The following is a 26,125-nucleotide window of genomic DNA, read 5'->3' as shown; positions in this document are numbered from 1 at the left end:
ATATGCTAAAAAGGTGGTAGATTGACTACAATTAGGGAATTTCAGGGGACAAAATTCTTCAACTGCTTTTTAAGGACAACAACATTCTATAAAAGATTTCAATTTTCATAACGATCTTAGCACATATCACTGTAAGAATTACTATTCTGACTTAAAACATCATTTGCAGTTTTGATTCTAGCACAAAAGGATGGATAATGAAGTCTTTACAATACTGCTTTAAATGAAGAGAAATGTGCAGTGAAATTTGTAACTTTCTCTTATCTAAGCAATGCAAGTCTGTCATTCCTTAATTCTAATAATTTTTGAGTGTGTGTATATACATATCAGTTTATAATTCTTTGAATTTTTCATTTCAAGAATAACTGACATGCATCCAAATTAGGATATGAGCTTTCCAGTAAAGAAACAAAATGCATTGAGAAAATATTGATCACTTTTTTCCTCCTAAATATGTAATTTTCCTAAATATGTTGGGCTTCACATTGCTTATGGGTCATAGTTTAAATTTCCTTTTACTACTGCCTTTTTAATTTTTGCAGCTCTCTCATCAGTCCAATGATAGGGATTTTATACACATACCCACTTTCCTGATATGAATCTTCCGGGCTGACGCATTTATTTAGATGAGTGGCTGTTTCTTCAATTTTAGATTCAGTTACAGCTTGTGGTTCATATGGTGTATCTGCAGGACTACATGACTTCCCTGCTTTTATTAAAAGATGAGAAGACCTACAAGTAACTTCTCTCTGTGAGCTTGCTTAAATGGTTCGCTGCAGAGCTTCTGCTAATATAATTCCACTTGTAAATTTTTTTTTGATCTATTACAGAGCCAGTACCAGACATTTATTAGAAGAGGCCAAGCTTCAGGTTCTCATTCAGTCCTCTCAATAGCATAAAGGTAAATGTCCAAGTAATCTCATTGAAGCCTTAACCTACAACCCAGCCTATAGCATAAATTGCAATGCCTTGGCCAACACTAGAGCTCCCTCACATATATAGTGAAACAAAATGTTAACACCTTGGTTTAGTTCCATTCCCTGTGTCTACTTGCATTTCCCCTCAATATAACTTCCTGATTCTGAGGCGTCTCTCACTCCTCATTTTCCCCTAAAAGAGGGAAAACAGAGGCAAGCCAGGTGGCACAGGGGTTAAATTTGCACATTCCGCTTTGGCAGCCCAGGATACGGCGGTTCAGATCCTGGGTGCAGACCTACACACTGCTCATCAAGCCATGCTGTGGCAGGCATCCCACATATAAAGTAGAGGAAGATGGGCACAGATGTTAGCTAAGGGCCAGTCCTCCTCAGCAAAAAGAGGAATACTGGCAGATGTTAGCTCAGGGCTTATCTTCCTCAAAAAAAAAAAAAAAACAAAGGAAAACAAAGAGCAAATTCCTCTTAAAATCAAAGGCTAAGGCCCCCTAAAATGAAGAATCAGCATGGTCTCAGTTCAAGTTTAATAGAAACTACAAAAGATCAAAAGTGATGCCCCACTACTGTACACATTAGTTGGCCTGCCCCACAGCACAGCTCAGGCCATTCCCTCCAGAGGAAGGACGGCTGGCCTCCCCAACCCCTGCAGGAAAGGCCTGTCCTGTCCCATATCACATCTGGGCTGAGTCTAAGGCCTTGTTATTTTAAGCATGACAATAGTACAATAAAAGAAGTTTTGTCTTCATTGCTTCCCACCAGAGCCTGGCCCTAAAATGGCCCAGCACTCATTTCTGCTTCAAGAAATATTCTTTGCTCTTCTGGACATCAGGCTTGATGGTATCACTGCCAGGCTTCCAGCCAGCTGGGCACACTTCCCCATGTTTGTCAGTGAACTGGGAGGCCTGAATGAGTCTCAGAGTCTCATCCACAGAGTGGCCAACAGGAAGGTCATTCACGCTGATCTGCCGGAGGATACCTTTATCATCAATGATAAAGAGTCCCCTGAATGAGATGCCTTCATCAGCCTTTAAGACCCCATAGTCCTGAGCAATGGTGCACTTTGGGTCGGATACCAAGGGAATGTTCATGGGTCTGAGTCCTCCTTGTTTCTTGGGTGTTTTGATCCAAGCTAGGTGACAGAAGCGAGAATCAATAGAAGCTCCAATCACTTGGCAGTTGAGTTTCTTGAATTCTTCTGCCCTATCACTGAAAGCAATGATCTCCGTGGGGCACACAAAGGTGAAGTCAAGAGGGTAAAAGAAGAACACAACATATTTTCCTTTGTAGTCAGCTAGGTTGATATCTTTGAACTGACCATCTGGCATAAGAGCAGTGGCTTTGAAGTTGGGGGCAGGGTGCCCAATTTTGGCATTTCCTGAAGACATCTTGCTATCTGCAGCTCCGGCACACAAACCAACAAGGCCAGTCAGGAAGACGTGCCTCCACTTGAGAATTTTTAGGAGCTCAAAAATTGTCATTTAAGATTCCATGACCACAGTTTAGGCTGGAAATCTCTTCATATTACCTTCTTTCTTAAAGTTTTTCATGATTAAGGATGGCATATGGGAATAGAAAATGATTTTATCTTGTTCTTGGTTTGCACAGGTCAAATCAGAAGGAAGATGGTTAACCATTTTCAGTGAGATGACTTATTGTGATTAGGCAAAGAATACAGGTGCCAGGCTTGCTGTTAGTTTTCATGTGCATCACTCACTAATGTATCTTGCCAATATCTTTGAAGACTAGCTTTTTGTGGAACAGTTCCTCAAAGCATTAAAAACAGTTTAAAGCACAAAAAATTTATATAGAACAAGACAATATCATCATATAAATACTTCTGTAGTTTGCACTTATCTAAAAGCTATATTATGTGCAAATGCACAATTAAACAATATTGCCCCCAACAATCCTCTTCTAGTGCATTGGCTCACCACATAAACACATTCTCTCATAAATTACCTAATTCTGGAAATTTAAATAACAAAAGACTTTTGCTGCATCAACAGCAGCTGATATTTACTACTTAGCATTTTCTCCTTATGCATTCTATGCCATTAGGCCAAACATTTGATGCACAATATATTCACTACTCTTGGAATGAACCTGTTTGACTTTGCTGCTATTAAGACTAAAACATTCAGCATAAGGACATATGCTGTTGTCCTGTTGAACAAAACGTACTTCAAGTCTTTTGTTTTTACTCTGTATTTAAATCAAATTCATCGTGTTCTCTTTTTGTATATCAGTGTTTCAACATCTATCATAAATAAAGCCTTTACTGTTTCTGTGTTCTCTAATTTTAAGTGTTTTAAAGTGAGATATTCCTATGCTTTTGTTTTTAATAGTAACTATAAATCTGCTGCAATTGACAAAGGACTTATCTGAACACTGAATACTATTAAAATTGAGAAATTTAGCAATTAGGTGACAATCCTGCAATGGAAATTCAAAGCAACTCTTAGGATTTAAGGCACTCACATTTTTGAAAGGCAAAGGGAATTATGATGTTAAAAGTTAGATAATTCAATATATTTTAGGTTGAAGGTGTGGCTTATCTAGAAACAAAGAATTAGAGTAGAAGAAAACATCAATAACAATACAAAAATAAGGATATTCCTTGCTGTTTATGCAAGTCATCAATTAAAAATATACCATGCTCCTTGCAATGACTGTGTTCTTAAAAGATGCAAGATAGAGATGACATCAGCATCGTGGCAGAGTGAGTTGTTCCCTTTGTCTCTCCTCTATAAGGTTCAACCAGTAGGACATCCATAGACTAACAAAAGACTCTCTGCACAGCACATCAGAATGCCTGAAAGATACATAGATCTATACATTTGAAAGTGGGTGGACTGGACCTCCTGGAGGTCCTGGATATGAAACCAGGTCCATGATGAAACCAGGATAGCACTGGTGGCAGTTAGGAAGCTCCAGGGTCTGTGGCTGCACCTGTGACTGAGGTCCCAGGAACCGTGGTAACTCCCATAAACAGAGACACCAGGAACCCAGGCAGCCCAGACTGCTGGAGGCATCAGAAACTGCTGCAGTGCCTGTGACCAAAGGTTCCACGAATCGCACCAGCATCCAAGACCAGAGATTCCAGGAGCCTCAGCAGCACATGTGACACAGGCACACCTTCTCCAGTGACAGTGATGGTGTTGCCTGGAATCTGGCCCACCCAGCAGTGGTGGTGACACCCACAAACCCAGAACCTGTGGCAGCAGCAATGCTAGCACCCCTAGAAAACCTGGAAGAATCATTGCATGGTGCCGCAGTGGCTGAGGCTGCAGAGAGCCCACAGAAAGCCTGATAACAGTGAAAGCAAAGCCCAAAATCCTATTCCCTGCCAGCTGCAGTGGTGTCTGCAACTTCAGCTCCCCCACCCGTGGCAGCAGTGCCTGCAGACCCAACAAACCTGGATGAGCCAGAGGTGCCTGTGACCTTGGCTCCTGCCTCACTCACCCACTCTCCACACCACAGTGGGGGAACTCACCACACAGACAACCCCAGAAGCAGCAGAGGTACTTGCTAGCTTGGTGACCTCAGTGGCAACACCCACAGCTGCAGCAACATCATAAGCAGCAAGGCACCAGCAACCTCAGAGTCACAAGCAGCACAAAGAGGGCACTTATGACACTTCAGGCAAAGACAGTGGAGGGTGGAAAGTGCAGGCTCTCAGATACAACCACAAGCAGCTCAGAATCAAAGTAAACAAAGCCTTACATAAATAAGGAATGTGTTTGCTACCACAAATGAGCTGGCAGAAGAACAACTAATCAAGCACCATGTAAAACTACTTTAATACAGTATCACAAAAAGAAAATGACAATTCTTCAGAAACCAAACTTGAAGTCATGGAAGACTGCAATCTGACAGAAAATTCAAAATAGCTGTCATGAAGAAACTCAATGAGCTACAGGAAAACTCGGAAAGACAGATCAATGCTCTCAGGAATAAAATTAATGAATGGAAGGAGTACTTCACCAAAGAGATTGAAAGTCTAAAAAAGAACCAAACAGGAATTCTTGAGCTGAAGAGTGCAATAAATGAGATGAAAAATAAAATGGAAAGTATTGGAAACAGAGCAGAGCATATGGAAGAGAGAATAAGTGAGCTCGAAGATAGAAATCTAGAAATGATTCAGGTGGAAGAGGAGAGAGAAGATTAATAAAAATGGAGAAATTCTATGAGAAATATCTGACTCAATTAGGAAAAGTGAGACAAGGATAATGGGTATCCCAGAAGAACAGAGGGAGAAGGAAGTAGACAGCTTATTTAGGGAAATTATAGCTGAGAACTTCCCAAACCTGTGAAGGACCTGGATACACAAGTACATGAAGTAATAGAACACCTAATTATCTCACTGAAAAATGACCTTCTCCAAGGCACATTATATTAAAACTGTCAAAAGTCAATGAAAAAGAAAGAATATTAAGGGCAGCCAAAGAGAAAATAAAAAACAATAATCTACAAAGAACTCCCCATTAGGCTATCAGTAGATTTCTCAGCAGAAACTCTATAAGCCAGGAGAGAGTGAAATGACACATTCAAAATATTGAAAGACAAAAATTATCAGCCAAGAATAATCTATCCAGAAAAGCTATCTTTCAAATATTAAGGAGAAATAAAGGCTTTCCAAGACAAACAAAAGCTGAGGGAGGTCATCACCACTACATCTGCCTTACAAGAAATGTTGAAAGGAGCTCTTCTATCTGAATCAAAAAGGCAAAAGCACACAAAATTTTGAGGAGGGTGATAAACAGATAGACAGAATCAGAAATTTGCAATTCTACCTCAGAAATAGATTGTTAAACAATTATAGCATAAAGGTTAAAGGGAGGAAAGCATTAAAAATAATTACAGCTACTCCAATTTGGTAACAAACTGACAACATAGAAAGGGATAATTTGTGACAACAAAAACATAAAAGGGGAAGAGGAAAAGGTGGATCTTGTATAGGAAAAAGAAGATAAGGTGCTATCAGCAGAAAAAGGACTATTTTATGTATAAGACATGTTATATAAATCTCATGGTAACTACAAAACGAAAAGCTAGAGCAAAGACATGAAATACAAAAAAAGAGGAAACTGAAAAACTTCATAGAAAAACCACCAAACTGAAATGGCAGACAGAAACACAAGGAAAAATAAACAATGGAAATATAAAGAAACCAGAAAAAAAAGATAAAATGGCAGTACTAAGCCGTCAAATATCAATAACCACCCTAGATATAAATGAATTTAATTCACTGATCAAAAGATACAGAGTGGCTGGATAAATTTTAAAACAATACTCAACAATATGCTGCCACTAAGGAGACTCATCTCAACTCTAAAGAAAAACATAGGCTGAGAGTGAAGGGATGGAAGATGATACTCGAAGTAAATGGTAACTAAAAGAAGGCAGATGTGGCCATACTTATATCAGGCAAAATAGGATTCAAGCCAAAAAAGATGACAATAGACAAAGATGGACATTATATAATGATAAAGGGAATGATCCATCAAGAAGACATAACATTTATTAATATATACACACCTAATATGGGAGCAGTAAAGTATATAAAGTAGTTATTGACAGACCTAAAGGGAGAAATTGACAGCAACATAATAATAGTAGGGGACTTTAATACCTCACTTACATCAATGGATAGATCATCCAGACAGAAAGTCAACGTGGAAACATTGGCATTAAATGAAATACTGGAGCAGATGAACTTTATATAGACCATTCCATCTAAAAGCAGCAGAATACACACTCTTTTCAAGTGCACATAGAACATTCTCAAAGATAGACCATATGCTAGGAAACAAAACAAGTCTCAAAAAGTTTAAGAAGACTCAAATCACATCAGGCATCTTTTCCTACCACAATGGTATAAAACTAGAAATTAACTGCAAGAAGAAAGCCAGAGAAATCACAAATATGTAGAGACTAAGCAACATGCTACTGTACAACTATTGGATCAACAAAGAAATAAAAGGGGAAATCCAAAAATACCTGGAGACAAGTGAAAATGAAAACATGGCAAACCAAAATCTATGTGATGCAGTGAAAGTGGTACTAAGAGGGAAGTTTATAGCAATACAGGCCTACCTCAACAAAGAAGAAAAATCTCCAATAAACAATCTAGCACTACTCCTAAAAGAAGTAGAAATAGAAGAACAAATGAAGACCAAAGTCAGTAGAAGGAATGAAGTTACAAAAATCAGAGCAGCAATAAATGAAATAGAGACTAAAATGTCTATAGAAAAGATCAATGAAACTAAGAGCTGGTTCTTTGAAAAAATAACAAAACTGACAAACCCTTAGCTAGACTCACTAAGAAAAATAGAGAGAAAGTTCAAATAAATAAAAACAGAAATGAAAGAGAAGAAATTGCAACAGATACCATAGAAATACAAAGGACTATAAGAGAATATTATGAAAAGCTATACACCAACAAATTGGATAACCTAGAAGAAATGGATAAATTGTTAGAATCATACAATCTTTCAAAACTGAATGAAGAAGAAATAGAGAATCTGAATAAACCAATTACTAGTCCAAGAGATTGAAACAGTAATCAAAAAGCTGCCCCCTAAAAAAGTTCAGGACCAGATGGTTTCTCTGGTGAATTCCATCAAACATTCAAAGAAGACTTAGTATCTGTTCTTCTAAAATTCTTCCAAATATTGAAGAGGATGGGACACTCCCTCACTCATTTTATGAAGCCAACATTACCCTGATACCAAAACCAAAGTCAAGGCAAAAAAGGAAAATTGCAGCCCAAATTGCTGATGAACATAGATGCGGAAACCTTCAACAAAATATTAGCAAATCAAATACAACAATACATTAAAAGGATCATACATCATGATAAATGTAATTTATTCTAGGGATGCAAGCATGGTTCATCATCCACAAGTCAATCAATCTGATACAGTGTATTAACAAAATGAAGAATAAAAATCACATGATCCTTTCACAGATGCAGAGAAAGCTTCTTTGACAATGCTTGTCAAAGCATATTTGACAAAATATAAGATGATTTGTGATAAAAACTCTCAAAACTGGGAACAGAATGAAAGTACCTCAACATAATAAAGGCCATATACAACAAACCCACAGCTAACATCATACTCAGGGTGAAAAACTGAAAGCTATTCCTCTAAGAACAAGACAAGGATGCCCACTCTTGCTGCTCTAATTCAACATAATATTAGAAGTCCTAATCAGAGCAATTAGGCAAGAAAAGAAATAACAGGGATCCAAATAGGAAAGGAAGAAGTAAAACTGTCACTATTTGTGAATGACATGACTTTATATATTGAAAACCTTAAAGAATCCACCAAAAACATTAGAAATAATTAACGAATACAGTAAAGTTGTAGGATACACAATCTACATACAAAAATCAATTGCATTTCTATATACTAACAATAAAGTAGCAGAAAGAGAAATCAAGAATACGATCTGATTTATGATCGCAACAAAATGAATAAAATACCTAGAAACAAATTTAACCAAGGAGTAAAAGACCTGTACACTGAGAGCCAGAACACATTGTTGAAAGAAATCAAAGAAGATGTAAAGAAATGGGAAGATATTCCATGCTCATGGACTGGAAGAATTAACACAGTTAAAATGTCTATATTACCTAAAGCAATCTACAGATTCAAGGCAATCCCAATCAGAATCTGAAGGACAATTTTCATGGAAATAGAACAAAGAATCCTAAAGTTTATGTGGGACAACAAAAGACCCTGAACAGCCAAGTAATTTTTAGAAAAAAGAACAAAGCTGCAGATATCACACTGCCTTATTTCAAAATATACTGCAAAACTATCATAATGAAAGCATGGTACTGGCACAAAAACAGATACACAGATCAATGGAACAGAACTGAAAGCCCAGAAATAAAACCACACAACTGTGGACAATTAATCTTGGAGAAGGGAGCCAAGAACATACAATGGAGAAAGGAAAGTCTCTTCAGTAAATGATGTTGGGAAAACTGGACAGCCACATCAAAAAGAATGAAAGTAAACAACATTATCTTACACCATCCCCCAAAATTTACTCAAAAAGGATTAAAGACTTGAACATAAGACCTGAAACTATAAAACTCTTAGAAGAAAACATAGGCAGTATGCTCTTTGACATCGGTCTCACCAGTATCTTTTGGAATATGTCTCCTCAGGTAGTGGAAACAAAAAAATAAACAAATGGAACTACATCAAACTAAAAAGCTTCTGTATGGCTAAGCAAACCTTCAACAAAACAAAAAGACAACATACTAACTGGGAGAAGATATTTGCAAATCATATATGTGATAAGGGGTTAATATCCAAAATACATAAAGAATTCATACAACTCAACAACAAAAACAAACAACCCAATCAATACTGGGCAGAGGATCTGAAGAGACATTTTTCCAAAGATATACAGATGGCCAATAGACACATGAAAAGATGTTTAACATCACAATAATTAGGAAAATGCAAATCAAAACTACAATGAGATATCACTTCAGGCCCATCAGAATGGCTATTTATTAAGAAGTCAAGAAATAACAAGTGTTGGAGAGAATGTGGAGAAAAGGGAACCCTTGTATACTGCTGGTGGGAATGTAAATTGGTGCAGCCAGTATGGAAAACAGTATAGAGATCTCTCCAAAAATTAAAAATAGAACTACTGTATGATCCAGCCATTCTACTTCGAGTATTTATCCAAAGAACACTAAAACACTAATTTGGAAAGATGTATGCGCTCCTATGTTCATTGCAGCATATTCACAATAGCCAAGACTTGGAAGCAACCTAAGTTCCCATCAATGGAAGAATAGATAAAGAAGATGAGGTATACATATATAATGGAATACTATTCAGCCATAAGAAGACGAAATCTTGCTATTTGCAAGAACATGGATGGAACTTGAGGGTATTATGCTAAGCGAAATAAGTCAGACAGACAAAGAAAATACCATATGATTTCACTCATATGTGGAAGATAAACTAACAAACAGATACAGGGAACAGATTGGTGGTTACCAGAGGGCAAGGCGGTAGGCAGAGGGCAAAATGAGTAAAGGGGCATATGTGTACAGTGATGAGCAGCAGCTAGATTTTGGTAGTGAATATGGTGCAGTCTATACAGAAGTCGAAATATGAGGATGCACACATGAAATGTATCTAGTGTTATAAACCAATAAAAAAATTAAAAAATATGCATGCCATTCCTAATTTCTAAGTCACATATTCTCACTTACAAATTATTACTTTAGAAATACTTTTTCCAAAAAAGCTCAGTACCTAAAAAAGGCTAAGGTGTTATTTTTTTTTAATTTTTTTTTATTGAGTTATTGATAGGTTACAATCTTGTGAAATTTCAATTGTACATTAATGTTTGTCAGTCATGTTGTACGTGCACCACTTCACCCTTTGTGCCCACCCCCCACCCCACCTTTCCCCTGGTATCCACTAAACTGTTCTTGGTCCATAGTTTTAAATTCCTCATATGAGTGGAGTCATACACAGATTATCTTTCTCTTGCTGGCTTATTTCACTTAACATAATTCTCTCAAGGTCCATCCATGTTATTGCAAATGGAATGATTTTGTTCTGTTTTGCAGCTGAGTAGTATTCCATTGTATATATGTACCACATCTTCTTTATCCATTCGTCTGTTGATGGGCACTTAGGTTGCTTCCATGTCTTGGCTATTGTAAACAGTGCTGCAATAAACATTGGGGTGCACAGGACTTTTGGGATTGCTGACTTCAGGCTCTTTGGATAAATACCCAGTAGTGGGATGGCTGGATCGTATGGTAGTTCTATTTTTAGCTTTTTGAGGAATCTCCATACTGTTTTCCATAGTGGCTGCACCAGTTTGCATTCCCACCAGCAGTGTATGAGGGTTCCTTTTTCTCCACAACCTCTCCAACATTTGTTGCTATTAGTTTTAGATATTTTTGTCATTCTAACGGGTGTAAGGTGATATCTTAGTGTAGTTTTGATTTGCATTTCCCTGATGATCAGCGATGATGAGCATCTTTTCATGTGCCTATTGGCCATCAGTGTGTCTTTGGAGAAATGTCTGTTCATGTCTCCAGCCCATTTTTTGATTGGGTTGTTTGATGTTTTGTTGTTGAGTTTGAGAGTTCTTTATATATTATGGATATTAAGCCTTTGTCAGATATATGACTTGCAAATATTTTTTCCCAGTTAGTGGGTTGTTTTTTTGTTTCAATCCTGTTTTCATTTGCCTTGAAGAAGCTCTTTAATCTGATGAAGTCCCATTTGTTTATTCTTTCTATTGTTTCCCTTCTCTGAGAAGGCATGGTGTCCGAAAAGATCCTTTTAATACTGATGTCAAAGAGTGTACTGCCTACGTTTTCTTCCAGAAGCCTTATGGTTTCAGGTCTCACCTTTAGGTCTTTAATCCATTTTGAGTTTATTTTGGTGAATGGTGAAAAAGAATGGTCAATTTTCATTCTTTTACATGTGGCTTTCCAGTTTTCCCAGCACCATTTGTTGAAAAGACTTTCTTTTCTCCATTGTATGCCCTCAGCTCCTTTGTCAAAGATAAGCTGTCCATAGATGTGTGGTTTTATTTCTGGGCTTTCAATTTTGTTCCATTGATCTGTGCACCTGTTCTTGTACCAGTACCATGCTGTTTTGATTACTGTAGCTTTGTAGTATGTTTTGAAGTCAGGGATTGTGATGCCTCCCGTTTTGTTCTTTTTTCTCAGGATTGCTTTAGCAATTCGGGGTCTTTTGTTGCCCCATATGAATTTTAGGATTCTTTGTTCTAATTCTGTAAAGAATGTCATTGGGATTCTGATTGGGATGGCGTTGAATCTGTAGATTGCTTTAGGTAGAATAGACATTTTAACTATGTTTATTCTTCCAATTCATGTACATGGAATGTCTTTCCATCTCCTTATGTCGTCATCCAATTCTCTCAGAAAGGTCTTGTAATTTTCATTACATAAGTCCTTCACTTCCTTAGTTAAATTTACCCCAAGGTATTTTATTCTTTTTGTTGCGATTGTGAATGGTATTTTATTCTTGAGTTCTTTTTCTGTTGGTTCATTACTGGAGTATAGAAATGCTACTGATTTATGCAAATTGATTTTATACCCTGCAACTTTGCTGTAGTTGTTGATTACTTGTAACAGTTTTCCAATGGATTCTTTGGGGTTTTCTATATATAAGATCATGTCGTCAGCAAACAGCAAGAGTTTCACTTCTTCCTTCCCTATTTGGATTCCTTTTATTCCTTTTTCTTGCCTGATTGCTCTGGCCAGGACCTCCAGTACTATGTTAAATAAGAGTGGTGATAGAGGGCATCCTTGTCTTGTTCCTGTTTTCAGGGGGATGGGGTTCAGTTTTTGCCCATTGAGTATGATGTTGGCTATGGGTTTGTCATATATGGCCTTTATTATGTTGAGGTAGTTTCCTTCTATGCCCATTTTGTTCAGAGTTTTTATCATAAATGGCTGTTGGATCTTGTCAAATGCCTTCTCTGCATCTATTGAGATGATCATGTGGTTTTTATTCCTCAGTTTGTTGCTGTGGTGTATCACGTTGATTGATTTGCGGATGTTGAACCATCCCTGTGTCCCTGGTATGAATCCTACCTGATCCTGATGTATGATTCTTTTGATGAATTGTTGAATTCTGGTTGCCAAAATTTTGTTGAGAATTTTTGTATCTATTTTCATCAGTGATATTGGCCTGTAGTTCTCCTTTGTTGTGCTGTCCTTGTCAGGTTTTGGTATCAGCGTGATGTTGGCCTCATAGAATGTGTTAGGAAGTGTTCCATCTTCCCTAATTTTTTGGAATAGCTTGAAAAGGATAGGTATTAAATCCTCTCTGAAAGTTTGGTAGAATTCCCCAGGAAAGCCATCTGGTCCTGGGGTTTTATTCTTTGGGATGCTTTTGATTGCTGTTTCAATCTCTTTCCTTGTGATTGGTCTGTTCAAATTGTCTGCCTCTTCTTGAGTGAGCTTTGGGAGATTGTAGGAGTCCAGGAATTTATCCATTTCCTCTAGGTTATCCATTCTGTTGGCATATAGTTTTTTGTAGTATTCTCTTATAATCTGTTGTATTTCTGCAGAGTCTGTTGTTATTTCTCCTCGCTCATTTCTGATTTTGTTTATTTGAGCTTTCTCCCTTTTTTTCTTTGTAAGTCTGGCTAGTGGTTTGTCAATTTTATTTATCTTCTCAAAAAAGCAGCTCTTTGTCTCATTGATCCTTTCTACTGCCTTTTTCATTTCAATAGTATTTATTTCTGCTCTGATTTTTATTATTTCTCTCCTTCTGCTGACTTTGGGCTTCATTTGTTCTTTTTTCTCTAGTTCAATTAGGTGTGCTTTAAGGTTGTTTATTTGGGATTTTTCTTGTTTGTTAAGATGTGCCTGTATTGTGATGAATTTTCCTCTTAATACAGCTTTTGCTGTATCCCATATGAGTTGGTATGGCATGCTATCATTTTCATTTGTTTCCAGGTATTTTTTTATTTCTTCTTTAATTTCTTCAATGATCCATTGCTTGTTCAGTAGTGTGTTGTTTAGTCTCCACATCTTTGTGCCTTTCTCAGCTTTTTTCTTGTAATTAATTTCTAGCCTTATAGCACTATGATCTGAGAAGATGCTTGTTATTATTTCAATTTTTTTAAATTTGTAGAGGCTTGCCTTGTTTCCCAACATATGGTCTATCCTAGAGAATGTTCCATGTGCACTTTAGAAGAATGTGTATTCAGCTCCTTCAGGGTGGAGTGATCTATATATGTCTATTAAGTCCAATTGTTTTAGTTTTTCATTCAGCTCCACTATTTCCTTGTTGATTTTCTGTCTGGATGATCTGTCCACTGATGTGATTGGGGTGTTGAGGTCCCCTACTATTATTGTGTTGTTTTTAACATCTTCCTTCAGGTCTGTTAATAGTTGCTTTATGAATCTTGGTGCTCCTGTGTTGGGTGCATAGATATTTATAAGCGTTATTTCTTCTTGATGAAGTGTCCCTTTGACCATTATATATGGTCCCTCTGTGTCTCTCTTTATCTGTCTTATTTTGAAATCCACTTGGTCTGATATGAGAATTGCAACACCTGCCTTTTTTTCCTTGCTATTTGCTTGAAGTATTGTCCTCCACCCCTTCACCCTGAGTCTGTGTTTGTCCTTGGGGCTGAGGTGTGTTTCCTGGAGGCAACAAATTGTTGGATCTTGTTCTTTAATCCATTTTGCCACTCTGTGTCTTTTTATTGGAGAGTTCAATCCGTTCACATTGAGAGTGATTATTGATGCATGTGGAATGTGGACTTAATGCTGTCAATCTGCCGCTCATTATCTTGTTTTCCTGTGTTTCTTTTCCTGTGGGCTTTAGACTACCCATTTAATACTGCAATTTCTTATGCCGGGTTTCTTAGATTTTTTCCTTATCTATGATTTGTGACTCTGTTCTGTACTTTATTTTAGTGTCTACCTTGAAGTTTGTATTTAGAATCTCGTGTATAATATAGTCTATTCTCTGGTGGTCTCTTACTTACTCGACCAATACTGATTTAGACCCTTTGCTCTTCCCCTCCTAAATAATTATTTTCATTTTTTATTCCAACTCGTCTTATTAATTTGTAGTTAGAGTGCTAAGATCGTCCTTGTTTTGGTAGTTTCCTTATTTTTACCCTAATGCCATAGTTGAATATTTGCTATCCTGTTCTGGTTCTATCCATCGGTCTCCCTAGTCTGTGGCTTGTGTCCCCTTTCTCCCTTTTCTCTTTTTTCAAGTATGAGAGCCTTCTTGAGGATTTCTTGTAATGGAGGGCTTTTAGTTACAAATTCCCTTAACTTTTGTTTGTCTGGAAAAGATTTAATTTCTCCCTCATATCTGAAGGAAATTCTTGCTGGATAGAGTATTCTTGGCTGAAGGTTTTTATCCTTTAAAGCTTTGAATATATCACTCCATTCTCTCCTAGCTTGTAGGGTTTCTGTAGAGAAATCTGCTGACAGTCTGATAGGGGCTCCTTTATAGGTTATTCTCTCTTTTTTTCTTACTTCCCTGAGTATTCTTTCCTTATCATTCCTATTTGCCAACTTTACTATTATGTGTTGTGCGGTGGGTCTTTTTACATTGACAAATCTAGGAGATCTAAAACCCTCCTCTACACACATTTCTCCGTTGATCCCTAGATTTGGGAAATTCTCTTCAATAATTTCATTAAGCACACTTTCTGCTCCATTTTCCTTTTCCATATTCTCAGGAATTCCTATGATCCTTATGTTTTTACTCCTCATTGAATCCATTATCTCTCGGAGATTTTCCTCATTTTTTTTAATTCTTAGTTCTCTTTCTTCCTCTGTCTGGCGCCATTCAGCCTGTCTGTCCTCGATTATGCTGATTTGCTCCTCTAGGTTGTCTACATGGGCATTCAGGGAATCCGTATTCTGTTTTATCTGGTCCATTGTGTTTTTCATCTCAAGTAATTCTGTTTGATTCTTCTTTATGATTTCAATCTCTTTTGTGAAGTAACTCCAGAACTCGGCTTGTTTCTCTATCTTTCTCTCTACCTCATTGAGTTTTTTGATTATAGCTGCTCTGAATTCATTATCACTTAGTTTACCTAATTCCAAGTCCTCAGGACTTAATTCTGTGTTTTTATTGTTTTCCTTCTGGTCTGGGGCTTTTATAAATTGCTGGATGGTAGAGGAGCGGTTTTTTCTCATGGTGGTAGAATTCAGTTGCAGTTACAGCCTGTCGCCACTAGATGGGGGTCAAGAGCAGCGTGTTAGCTCTCCGCCTTGGGGCAAGATGGCTGCGCCCACTGGCTTTGCTGGGGGGGAGGGGCTGTTACTCACAGGCGCCGGTCTGGGTTCAGATCAGTTCTGTTCTCTGGTCTGCCAAGGCCCTTGATTTATAGGGTCCCTGTGGACGGAAGCTCTCTCCCCCCCCCCCGTCAGTGGGTCTCCACTGAATCAGCGGCAGGAGTCCTGGATGATCCCCCGGTCGCACGGCCCCTCCCCCGCTCCCTCCCGACTCGCGCCGCAGCGATCGCAGACTCTAGGGGAGGGAGCGATGTTCTCTCCTACCGTTCCAGCGCCTCCAAAGGGGTAAAGCTAGGTTTATGATCTCCGCCTTGGTATTGTAGGTCTCTAACGAGCTGGCATTATGTTTATTCTCTGAAATTCAGTTCTTCCAATCTTTTGTTGTATTTTGGAGGGGAGAGAATCCCGGGTCAGCTCACCCTGCCATTTTTGCCAGAAATGCTAAGGTGTTATTTTTTATGAAGTAAGGATTATTTTGTAGTGTGATATTTTATAATGTGAAATTCTAATCCTTAATTCACCCATCTTAAAAATTTACAATTTTAATATATTAAGTATTCATACATTGGGAGACTTTGTAAGCCTAAATAGAAATATTTTCTTCTCTGCAGTTGCATAATTTTGGTATCACAGAATCAGCATTAATATCTTTATAGAGTCCAGCAGAATAGTCCACTTTAAGGAAATTGAATAAAGAGTTAACATAACATATTAAAGAGAAATTCAGACCACTTAACCAGAATTAGAAGCAGATAAAATTATACTGCAAAAACTGTCATAATCATTTTGGAATTCAAAATTTGCTGGTTTTCCTGCAATGGAAATTCAGTGTTGTAACTCTTTTATTTTTAGTATAGTGAATATATGATGATTTTGACATTCACATTTCACTCTCAATTGTAAATATATAGAAACTGCTGATATACCCTGTCTTATGTTTTATCTTAAAAACATTTCTTCTTCACTTTTCTATTCTATTGGGTAATTAAGAAGATGTAGATATCAATATTCACAAATAGCATCAAAACTTTTACTTTACAGGCAAGCACACCTTGTTGGAGAAAACAAGGAATGATTCTGTTGATACTTTGGTTATGAGTCAAAGATTAGCTACTAATCCACATCTTCTTCCTTAATTGGTTATTTAGCTATTTATAAATCTTTGATTAGATAAGCCCTCACTCTAGTTGAACTTGATTTAGAGTTTTGAGTTTCCTTAAATAACTGGGACAAAGGAGATCTTTTCAACAGTAAATGGTTTCCAATCTCTAGTATTAGAATAGACATATGTCTAGCATGAGAGGAATGAGTTTATTATGGCTTTAGCTACATATTCTCACTTAACCCTATTGATGGTATAAAAGGGAAGGAAAGCAAATCAAAGTTTCAGGATACAAATAGGGCAAGAGGTCATCTCTATTTGTGTTTGTGTGGGTCATATGAACAATATACTTAGGAAATATTTGCAGAGATATTGTCTATTAGTATTGGCAAATTATGTAGCTCCATTTTAATTTTATATATTTAAATACAGTCAAATAGGACAAGATATTCCTTGAGAAGGGTAATAAAGAATCTGGCTCCCCTTATGATATTTCTCTGCTCACAGCTTTCAAGCCCTACTCTACTTCTTCCCCTTCTGCTGAAATCTTCACCCCAGCCTCAGCTCCTAACCACCAGAAAAGCCAAGTCAGTCTCCTTTCCCCTCTCTCTCAAGCTATTTCTCAATCAACTTGGGGTTTCTGTTCTGATCTCCCCAGAAAACCTCTCTATGCGAATAATAAACCTTTACATATTCTCCTGGTGTGTGTGTGTGTGTGTGTGTGTGTGTGTGTGGTGTTGTCAGTGTTGACATCAGAACCAAATTTGGAGGTTGGAGTCAGGGAATCATTCTGCCTCTGTGGGGTGATCAAAATAAGAAGAAACCCTGATTTAAAAGGAAAGACATATTTCTTATCAATATAAAGAAATATAGTACTGAAAGCGATTTACCAAGTTTTGATAATGATTTGATTTCTGTTTTCCAAAACCAAAAGAGTAGGTAAGAAATACTTTAAAGAAAATAATCTGATGGTATCCACTAGATGGCAGAAGCCAACTTTTATTCCTAGGAATGGAAGTAAAAGTTTCCAGTCCTGGGAGCTTTTAATTAATTTACACGAAATTTGAGAGATGTGATCCATATGACTGTTTATTCTTTTTAACATTTAGTGAATTACTCTAAACGGTAAGTGACTTGGGCCCTTGAGTAGCTTAATTCTCTTTCACTTTGAAAGTAAGACTAGTTTTCTTTCCTCAAACCTGTAGCGGTTAGATACATCGTTCCTCTATATCAGAGGCCAGATGTGGAAAAGTTATGCTCTCTATGGCAGTGCCTGACATGCAGTTAAGTACTGTCTAGACACACTCTCAAGTCCACACTAAAAAAGTTATGCAATCTTATAGTTGGAAAGCTACTTAAGAGAACAATTTGTTTCTACTTCTTACTTCAGGCTTGAATATTTAGAATCTCCAAGAGAAAGTTTAAGATATTAAGTCATGGAAATTATATCACCTTCCTCAATAGCCAATTCTGATCATATGTTTCACCTATAGATAAGTCAAGCTCCCTCGCTTCAATTTAAACACATTTCTTTGCAATTTTCTTTTCATTTGTTCAACTCTCTTTCTGCACAATTTTTTTAAAATTCTTCATTATAATAATTACATCACTCTCTCTACCATTAAACCACATCAATTTCTTTAAACTTTCTTCCTGAAACCTATATTTTAATCCATTTGATTGGATTTATTTATCTTCCCTCGATCTTCCCAAATTTCATTATATCTGTTCTGAAGTGTGGTCAAAAATATACGCAATAATGAGTCTGACTAACACAATAGATGAAATATAACACTCAGGAACTTATACATGCTTATTCTTTCAGTATCTCCTAGTTCTATACTGGCATCTCCCCAACATCTTAATTTTATAGCACTGATATAATAGCCTAAATGGACAACTTTGGCTTCCAGAGGTTTTTCTTCTATTTTAATGGTGGTGGGTTTTGTCCTTAAGTTCTTAAATAAACTTAATTTCTACAAAATTTGATAGAACTATTGACCTAATTTATCAAATGTCTGTCTATTAGCCAGAGCAGAAGCAGGAGTCATATTTCCTTTTGATCTTTCGCCTGATTTCTAATAAGCCCTTGGTTGATAGAAGTAACCTCATGTATTTACTTTATTAAGCCATAAAATATTGACAAAAGGAAAGAGAATAACTTGATGCTGTTTGGCTCACCTCATCCCAAGCTTGCTAATGATTTTATGCATACATTCTTTAATTATAGGAATCAGGATACAGGAAAGACAATATGTCACTTGAAGAATATTGTAAAATAGTAAGTATTGTAATATAGTAAATTAGAAAGGGAAGGACTCTATGAAATCTATATAAGTATTACATTCTTCCTCCAAAGGAAGGTGACATATTTTCAATGTTTTGCAAATAAAATGAAGGAAGGTAAAAAAATGAACTAGAGTATTGTGCTAATTTGAAAGTAATAGAACTAACATATTAATGCTACGGAATCTGTTAACTATAAATTCCAACCACAGCATAATGCTGGAACACCAGCATTCTGAAGGACCAAGAATGTGACTACTAGAAAATTTAAAATTATATATGTGACCACTATTATATTTCTATTGTACAGCACTGATCTGGACCCTGGACTTAAGAATGTACTACTACTTACTTGTTTTTTCTGCAATGTGGAGCCAAGTCAATTCGGAATTCAGGTAGATATATAAATCCGTCAGCCTTGGTGTCCTACAAAAAATGGAATAAAGGAAGAATAAGAGAATGTAAGGAAAAGACTTAACAGTGAGAGTTAGACCTTGAAATGAAGAGCCGAGAGCCAGGTCACCAGGCTAGTAATGAACACATTTCTCTAGACTGCTTAATCAAGAATGCAGTTTGCTTAGCATGCACCTGAAATAGTTTTCTGCAAAGCAAATGGAGCATGCATTTATTAAACCAGCAATGGTAACAACAAACTCTTCTGTTAATGATTATACAGAGTTACTTCAAAATATGCAAATAACTTTCAACATCATTAGAGCATTCAAAGCAGACAAATGATGTGTCAACAAAGACCAGCAAAGGAAGCAGTTAGAGCAACATTTAACGCATTTCTAAACCTTAAATTCTCTAATATAGAATGGCGATCATATATATACTAATTATTTTCAAAGCTCTTCAAAATTATATACTAATGAAGTTGCTATGCTTAAATTATTTAGTATATGGGCATCAGAGACCAGTATTTTGGATATGGCCATTTACTCCTTGTGTGTTTCTTATCTTTTTCTCTCTCTGTCTCTAATATTACAAGCAACCCATTAAATTTCTAAGAAATTGTCATGGAATGACACAAAGCTTGGTAACATCTTCTAACTTATTTATAGAGCTTAGTAAGGTCTGGTCATTGTAATTCTACCAATGCCTACCAAGTCACTTATTCTTTCTGAGTCACAATTTCTTCAAGGATAAGAAAGGGGGACAGAGTATTGATATGTTTTAATATTTGTAACATGCATTGTAATTCCTAAGGGAAAAGTTCTATAGAAGTATTCATGTTATAAGAAAATATAAAATTAGCAATCACTGAATAAAAAAAAATCAAAGTCTCATACATTTAATAACAACCTGACAAAAGGTCACCTGGAAAAAATACTCACAAAAGTAGATCCATTAAAAAAGGCACTGGAGCTTTGATTCAGCTTGTATTGAGCTAATTAACTGTAAGAATATTCTGTCAATGAAATAAAAGTATAGCGGATAGAATTTACTATGTTTTTTTTCTGTTTAATTTGGACAGTGATAAGATGAATTATGTTCATCACGTGGGGCTATGAAAACAATACAAAATGATTTGATTTTCATAATTGCACTTGAAATTTTTCACACTTGAAATTGAACATTTTCACATTGGTTGGGGAAGAGGGAATAGAAGAATATGATGGGAAGTAATACTTATGGAGGACCTATTATGTGGCATGCACTGTTCAAAGGTAATTTATATGTATACATTAATTCATTTTGTCATCACAAGTGTTCATTAATTCAACTAGTATCTATGGAGCACATACATTATGCCACATTCTGGATACATTGTTGATCTATGGGGGATGGGGTTTGGAGGGGGAGAGAGACAGAAAGAGAGAACTTCAAAAGCTTATGATCCATGGGGAGACAGACATTAGAATCACAAACAAAAAAATAAAATTACAAGTGTATTAAATGCTATGAAGGAAACGTACATGATGCTATGAGAGCTAATAAGAATTGATCAAGTCAGGAGGAGGAGATCAGGAAATGCTTTCCTAAAGAAGTGATGTATTGAAGTGAGATCTGAAGGAAGACTAGGAGTTAACTGCTTGAAGGGGTCAGGAAGAAGGAATGGCATATGCAAAGGTCCTGTAGATGGGTGGAGCGCAGCACATTAGCATAACTGAAAGAAGGCCAGTGTGACTGAAGTGTAAAAACCACAGGGGTGCATCATACAATATGTGATTGGAGAGGTAGCAATCCATGTGAGGCCTGGTAGTCCACATTAAGGATTTTATTCTAAGAGTAATGGGAAGTTATTGATGGCTTTTAATGAGGAGGATAGACGGGAGAGTGGGGTAGGTGGGATAGTGGTGATATGATCAAATTTTCATTTTTAAAAAAGATTACTCTGATTAGAGTAATAAAATACATTAAAGGGAGACCAAAGTGGATGTGGGGAAACAGGTTAGGAGGCTACTGAAATTGTTCAGGTGAAAGATGGCGATAGCTTGGACTTGAGTGGAGGCAGTGGCAATGGAGAGAAATTGATGAATTTGAGAGATATTTAGGAGACATTATTGGCCCAACTTGATATGAGCAACTACAGGAGGTGAAAGAGTGGAGGATCTGAGGATGGCTCCTTAGAGGGAAATCACTGGAAGGAGACAGTTTTGAGGATGGCAAGATCATGAATTGTGCTTTGTACACATTAAATAGGAAGTGCTTTTGAGATATCCCAGTGGAGAGATCAATTGAACTTATGAATCTTAAAACTGAGAAGATAATTTTTGGGTGTAGATACAAATATGTGTGACCTGTGTGTGTGTGCATATATATATGTAATTGAAACCATGGACACAGGTAAAACAATATAGAATGAGAAGAAAGCCTGTAACTGATCCCTGAAGAATTCCAACTTTTAGTGGTCTGGGAGAGTAGGAAAATCCTGCAAAAGTGACAGAGGAAGAGTGGCAGGAGATGTAGGAGGAAAACCAGAAGAAGGCAATTAATTAAGCTAAGGTTTGAAAATGTCTGTTCTACTTAGCCACATGGAGGCTTATGGTAACCTTATCTAAGTTATTCCAATGGAGTAATGGGGGTAGACGAGAGATTGAAGAGCACCGAGGAGTGAAATAATGAAGACGGCAAGTATAGAAAACACTAAAGGATACTATCTCACTGGCTGTGAGAGGCAAAGAGAGTTAGGGTCAAAGCTAGAGATTTCTTTTGTGCTCCAGATTGGCTTTCTCCACTGGGATAAATTAGTGACATCTTATGCTCAACGTGTCCAGCACCAAACTCATAATCTTGTCCCTTCTCCTTCACAAAAAAACTGGTCTTAGAGTGCTTTCAAAATCACTAAAAGGCAACTCATTTATCTGCTGTTTATTTAAATAGAAAAACTTCAGCATGTTTAAATGTTTATGAGATAGATTCCAATGAGAGGGAGAGGATCAATATATAAGAAAGAAGGGGATGAGAACGCTTGGCAAATATTATGACTTGCCTTGAGAAAATGAAGAAAATGAGTCTCAGATAAGTTAAGTAACTTGCCCAATCTCTTTAAGCTAATAAGTAAATGAGTCTGGATTACAAACCAGGTATTTTTGGTTTCAAAACTATTCATTACGATGTCTTTCCTGTAAAGTATTTTCTAGCAAGAAGTAACATCAGTGGCCTATTTCCTAACATTAGGTGTTATGAGCATCCCTTTATTTGTCAGAAATTTACTTTCCTAATACTAATACAAAGATTAAGGATTATTCTAACTCAGTAATAGTAGATTTTCTTTCCTTCCTGGTGCACTTACATTCAGGTGTGAGAACCAGTAGAGAGTTGACTGTTTCAAAATAAACCAGTATCTTTTCCAATTAAAAAAGGAGATTCCTCTAGACTGTCTTTTTTTCCAAAGCCATCCCTCGCAATTCCCATGGCCCAATTCAGTACAGGCCATTGCACAAGATTGAGTTCTAGACCAAAAATATCGGTCTTCCTCAGAGAAATACCAGGGCAAGACCCTTCTAAACCAAGACACTGTAAAAACAAACACAAGAATAAAAAGTTAATTTGGATACCATAACAATGTAGATTTTAAATTATCAAAACATTTTCACAAGTTTACAATAATCCAACAACCCATCGATATTGGGCAAAATTTTTCTTCTCAGTGCAAATGGCAATATCATTTATTTACTTATGACCATTTGTATTTCTTATTTTGTTAACTATCTTCCAGCTATTTGTTTCCTATTGGTCTGTTAATCTTTATCTTGTTGATTGATGCATTAAAGATATTAACCTTTTGTCTGTCATATATATATAGCAATTATTTTCCCCCAAATATCCTGTCTTTTACTTTTATTTATGGCATTTTGTATGTACCCAAGTTTTAACTATTTAGTCTCAGATAGTAATATTTTATGTTTTCTGCTTTTAGCATCATGTTTAGACATATTTAGTTCTTTTTTTATTCAAATTATTAATATATCTGGAATTATTTTTTGTATATGATGCAGTAACATAGTGACTCAGATGTATTACTCTTTTCCAAATTTTTTTTTCTTTTTTTCTGAGGGAGATCAGCCCTGAGCTATCATCCACTGCAAATCTTTCTCTTTTTTTTGTATGTGAGCTGCTGCCACAGCATGGCCACTGACAGACAAATGGTGTAGGTCCACGCCTAGGAACCGGACCTGGACCACTGAAGAGGAGCATGCTGAACTTAACAACTAGGCCACTGGGGCTGGCCTTCCGAATGTTTTGACAGTTGCCCCAAACTATCTATTGAGTAATCCCTCTTTTCCCCATTAATTTGAAATATTACCCTTATATACTAAATTATTTTACGTTAGTCTGTTTCTGAGTTTTCTAATTTGTTTCATTTAAATATTCATATATTTTATTTTTGCCAGTACCATAGTATATTAATAATCATCGCACATTTAGAGTATATTTTGGGATTTATTAGGATATATTCCCTCATAATTGACCTTAGAATTTTTTTCATGGATTTGTCAGATGCTTTTTCCCCCAGATAAACTTATAGAGTTAGGGTCTACTTCTAAAAAAATATTGTTAAAATTTTGATTGAAATAGCAATACATTTAAAATCAATTTGAGAATATTTGTCATATTTACAATATTGAGTATCCTAAGGCAGGAACATGGCCATATAAGATTTGCTCAATACTTTCTTTGTTCCTCTCTGAAAAATTTTGCATTTCCCCTGATGTATGTCTTACGCATTTCACATTAAGTTTATTCTTATGTATTTTATAGTTGTTGGTATCTTGGAAAAAAATTTTTAATTCTTGTCTATAATTTTATTACTGTTACATAATGGATTCCATAAATTGTTTGAATCTCAATACTTTGGGGTCTGTTATTCTATGTGTAGGTAAATAGCTTAAAACATAAGGCTCTACCTAAAATTTAAATAAGTTATGGTTTAAGTGAAAATAATAGTTATTGGACACAAGTCAACCCTTATCTGTGCCAAGTAAACAAGATTAAGAACATGATTGAGAGCAGAATTAGGCTCTTTTTCATCCCTTCAAAACATCTCAATATAATAAACATGAAAATTTTGTCTCAGACTCTTTATATGTACTGAGTTCCTCCCCAATGCATATATTGTTTTTCCTTACAAGCCCAAGGAAAATTTATTTGTATTATCAGACATTTTCTTTAAAAAATCCAGTTTATATAATTATATTAATTCTAATTGCCTTACAGCTGTGTAACATTATAAATTTATACGTGCATTTTAAAAAACCCATTACCCTAGAGTCCAGCTTCTAACAGTTACGCCAATTACCAAATTACTATTGCCGTGCCCTGGTCATGTTTATATTCTGTACTCTCACAGGGTGCTACTAATTTGAGCAAGTTCTCCAGCAGGTTTCAGTTGAATAGTCCCTCAAGTTAAGCCATTTTTATTTGAAGAGTATGCTCAAAGTATAGGTCTCTTCACAAAGCCAAACCAAGCTATACATTTTTCCTATGGTCAGCCACCTCTTAAGATTATATTAGTAAAGAGAATAGTTTATCTTAGAGTTCTAAAACCATGGTAGTATTTGTGCAGTAGGTCACTGTTTCCTTGTGTGAGTTCACACGGATATAAATATATGGGGGAGGGTGGGGCTTTTAAGGTTGTAATAATTTTGCAAAATTACTCCCTCAAATTATAGCCACTACCACCTCCTTCTATTGTGGAAGGAAGGTTTTTCCACCTAAACCTTTCTCCAGTACATTAGAACTACAGAATTTTTAAGCGAGAAGGGACTTTAGAGATAATTTAGTTCAATTCTTTGCTTTACTTAGAAATAAAGCCAACAGAAGTTAAGTGACATGTGCAATGTTATTGCTGGTTGGTGATGGAGCTTGACCGAGAATCCAGATCCCTTATACCAGCTGCCTATCTTTGCCCACTAATCCTCAGTGAGATTGCTTACGATTCTCTTACTTTAAGGGTCTGTACTGATTTCAAATTAAAGCTGCTTGTTCTAATGGTTTATTAAAATGTCATCTTTGAAATGCAGGTCTTGTTCACTGAGGGCAGATTGCTTAAAATTATCATGATGATGAAAATCTGTCCAAATATTAGGATTCATCAGAAGGTGGGCTTCTTATAAGAATGATCTCATCATCAAGTTAAAAACAAAACAAATCGTTATCTGAAAAAGAGGTCTCTCTTTAATGGAATGAGAGAAAACAAAGTGAGTTTTCTATGTGTCAATGATTGCTCCTTGTTTTCCAGAAGATGAAAAGTAAAGGGTTATGAAAAAAATAACTAGGTATCTAGCATATAACCCTGTTAGATCTTTTATTTTTCCCTTACTTGATGATTTTTTAAACTTAATTAGCAGTCATATTATTTTACCCATCTTTATTTTTTTAACCCTAATTTATTGGCCCACATAATTTACTCAAATTTATAATCTAATTACCTGGCACACATGAACCAGTAAGGCCAAACCATTTATCTGATGCTATCACTATAGATAGTTAAGCACAGGCAGAAAACATAATAGCAAATTTGGATAAATGGATAGTTGTAGCTGATAC

The 26,125-nt window shown here is 36.3% G+C and overlaps 1 protein-coding gene and 1 pseudogene across 2 annotated transcripts in view; both read right to left on the bottom strand.

Annotated features, from left to right (window-relative positions):
• Positions 1-19,633, bottom strand: part of LOC139081031 (connector enhancer of kinase suppressor of ras 2-like) — a 76,851-nt gene extending 57,218 nt beyond the window's left edge. Inside the window, exon 1 of the mRNA XM_070604723.1 lies at positions 19,482-19,633. The gene's annotated coding sequence lies outside the window, so the exon portion shown is untranslated. The remainder of the gene's footprint in view (positions 1-19,481) is intronic.
• On the bottom strand, positions 1,452-2,361 carry LOC103545924 (peroxiredoxin-1 pseudogene; annotated as a pseudogene). The gene has a single exon (XR_543549.2). The product of XR_543549.2 is annotated as a peroxiredoxin-1 pseudogene (transcript).
• Positions 19,634-26,125: the final 6,492 nt, after the last annotated feature.

Source organism: Equus przewalskii, chromosome X (genome assembly GCF_037783145.1).
Source record: "Equus przewalskii isolate Varuska chromosome X, EquPr2, whole genome shotgun sequence".
Taxonomy (NCBI): Eukaryota; Metazoa; Chordata; class Mammalia; order Perissodactyla; family Equidae; genus Equus; species Equus przewalskii.
Note: the sequence above shows the minus strand (reverse complement) of the source record. Positions and strands in the feature narration are given on the sequence as shown.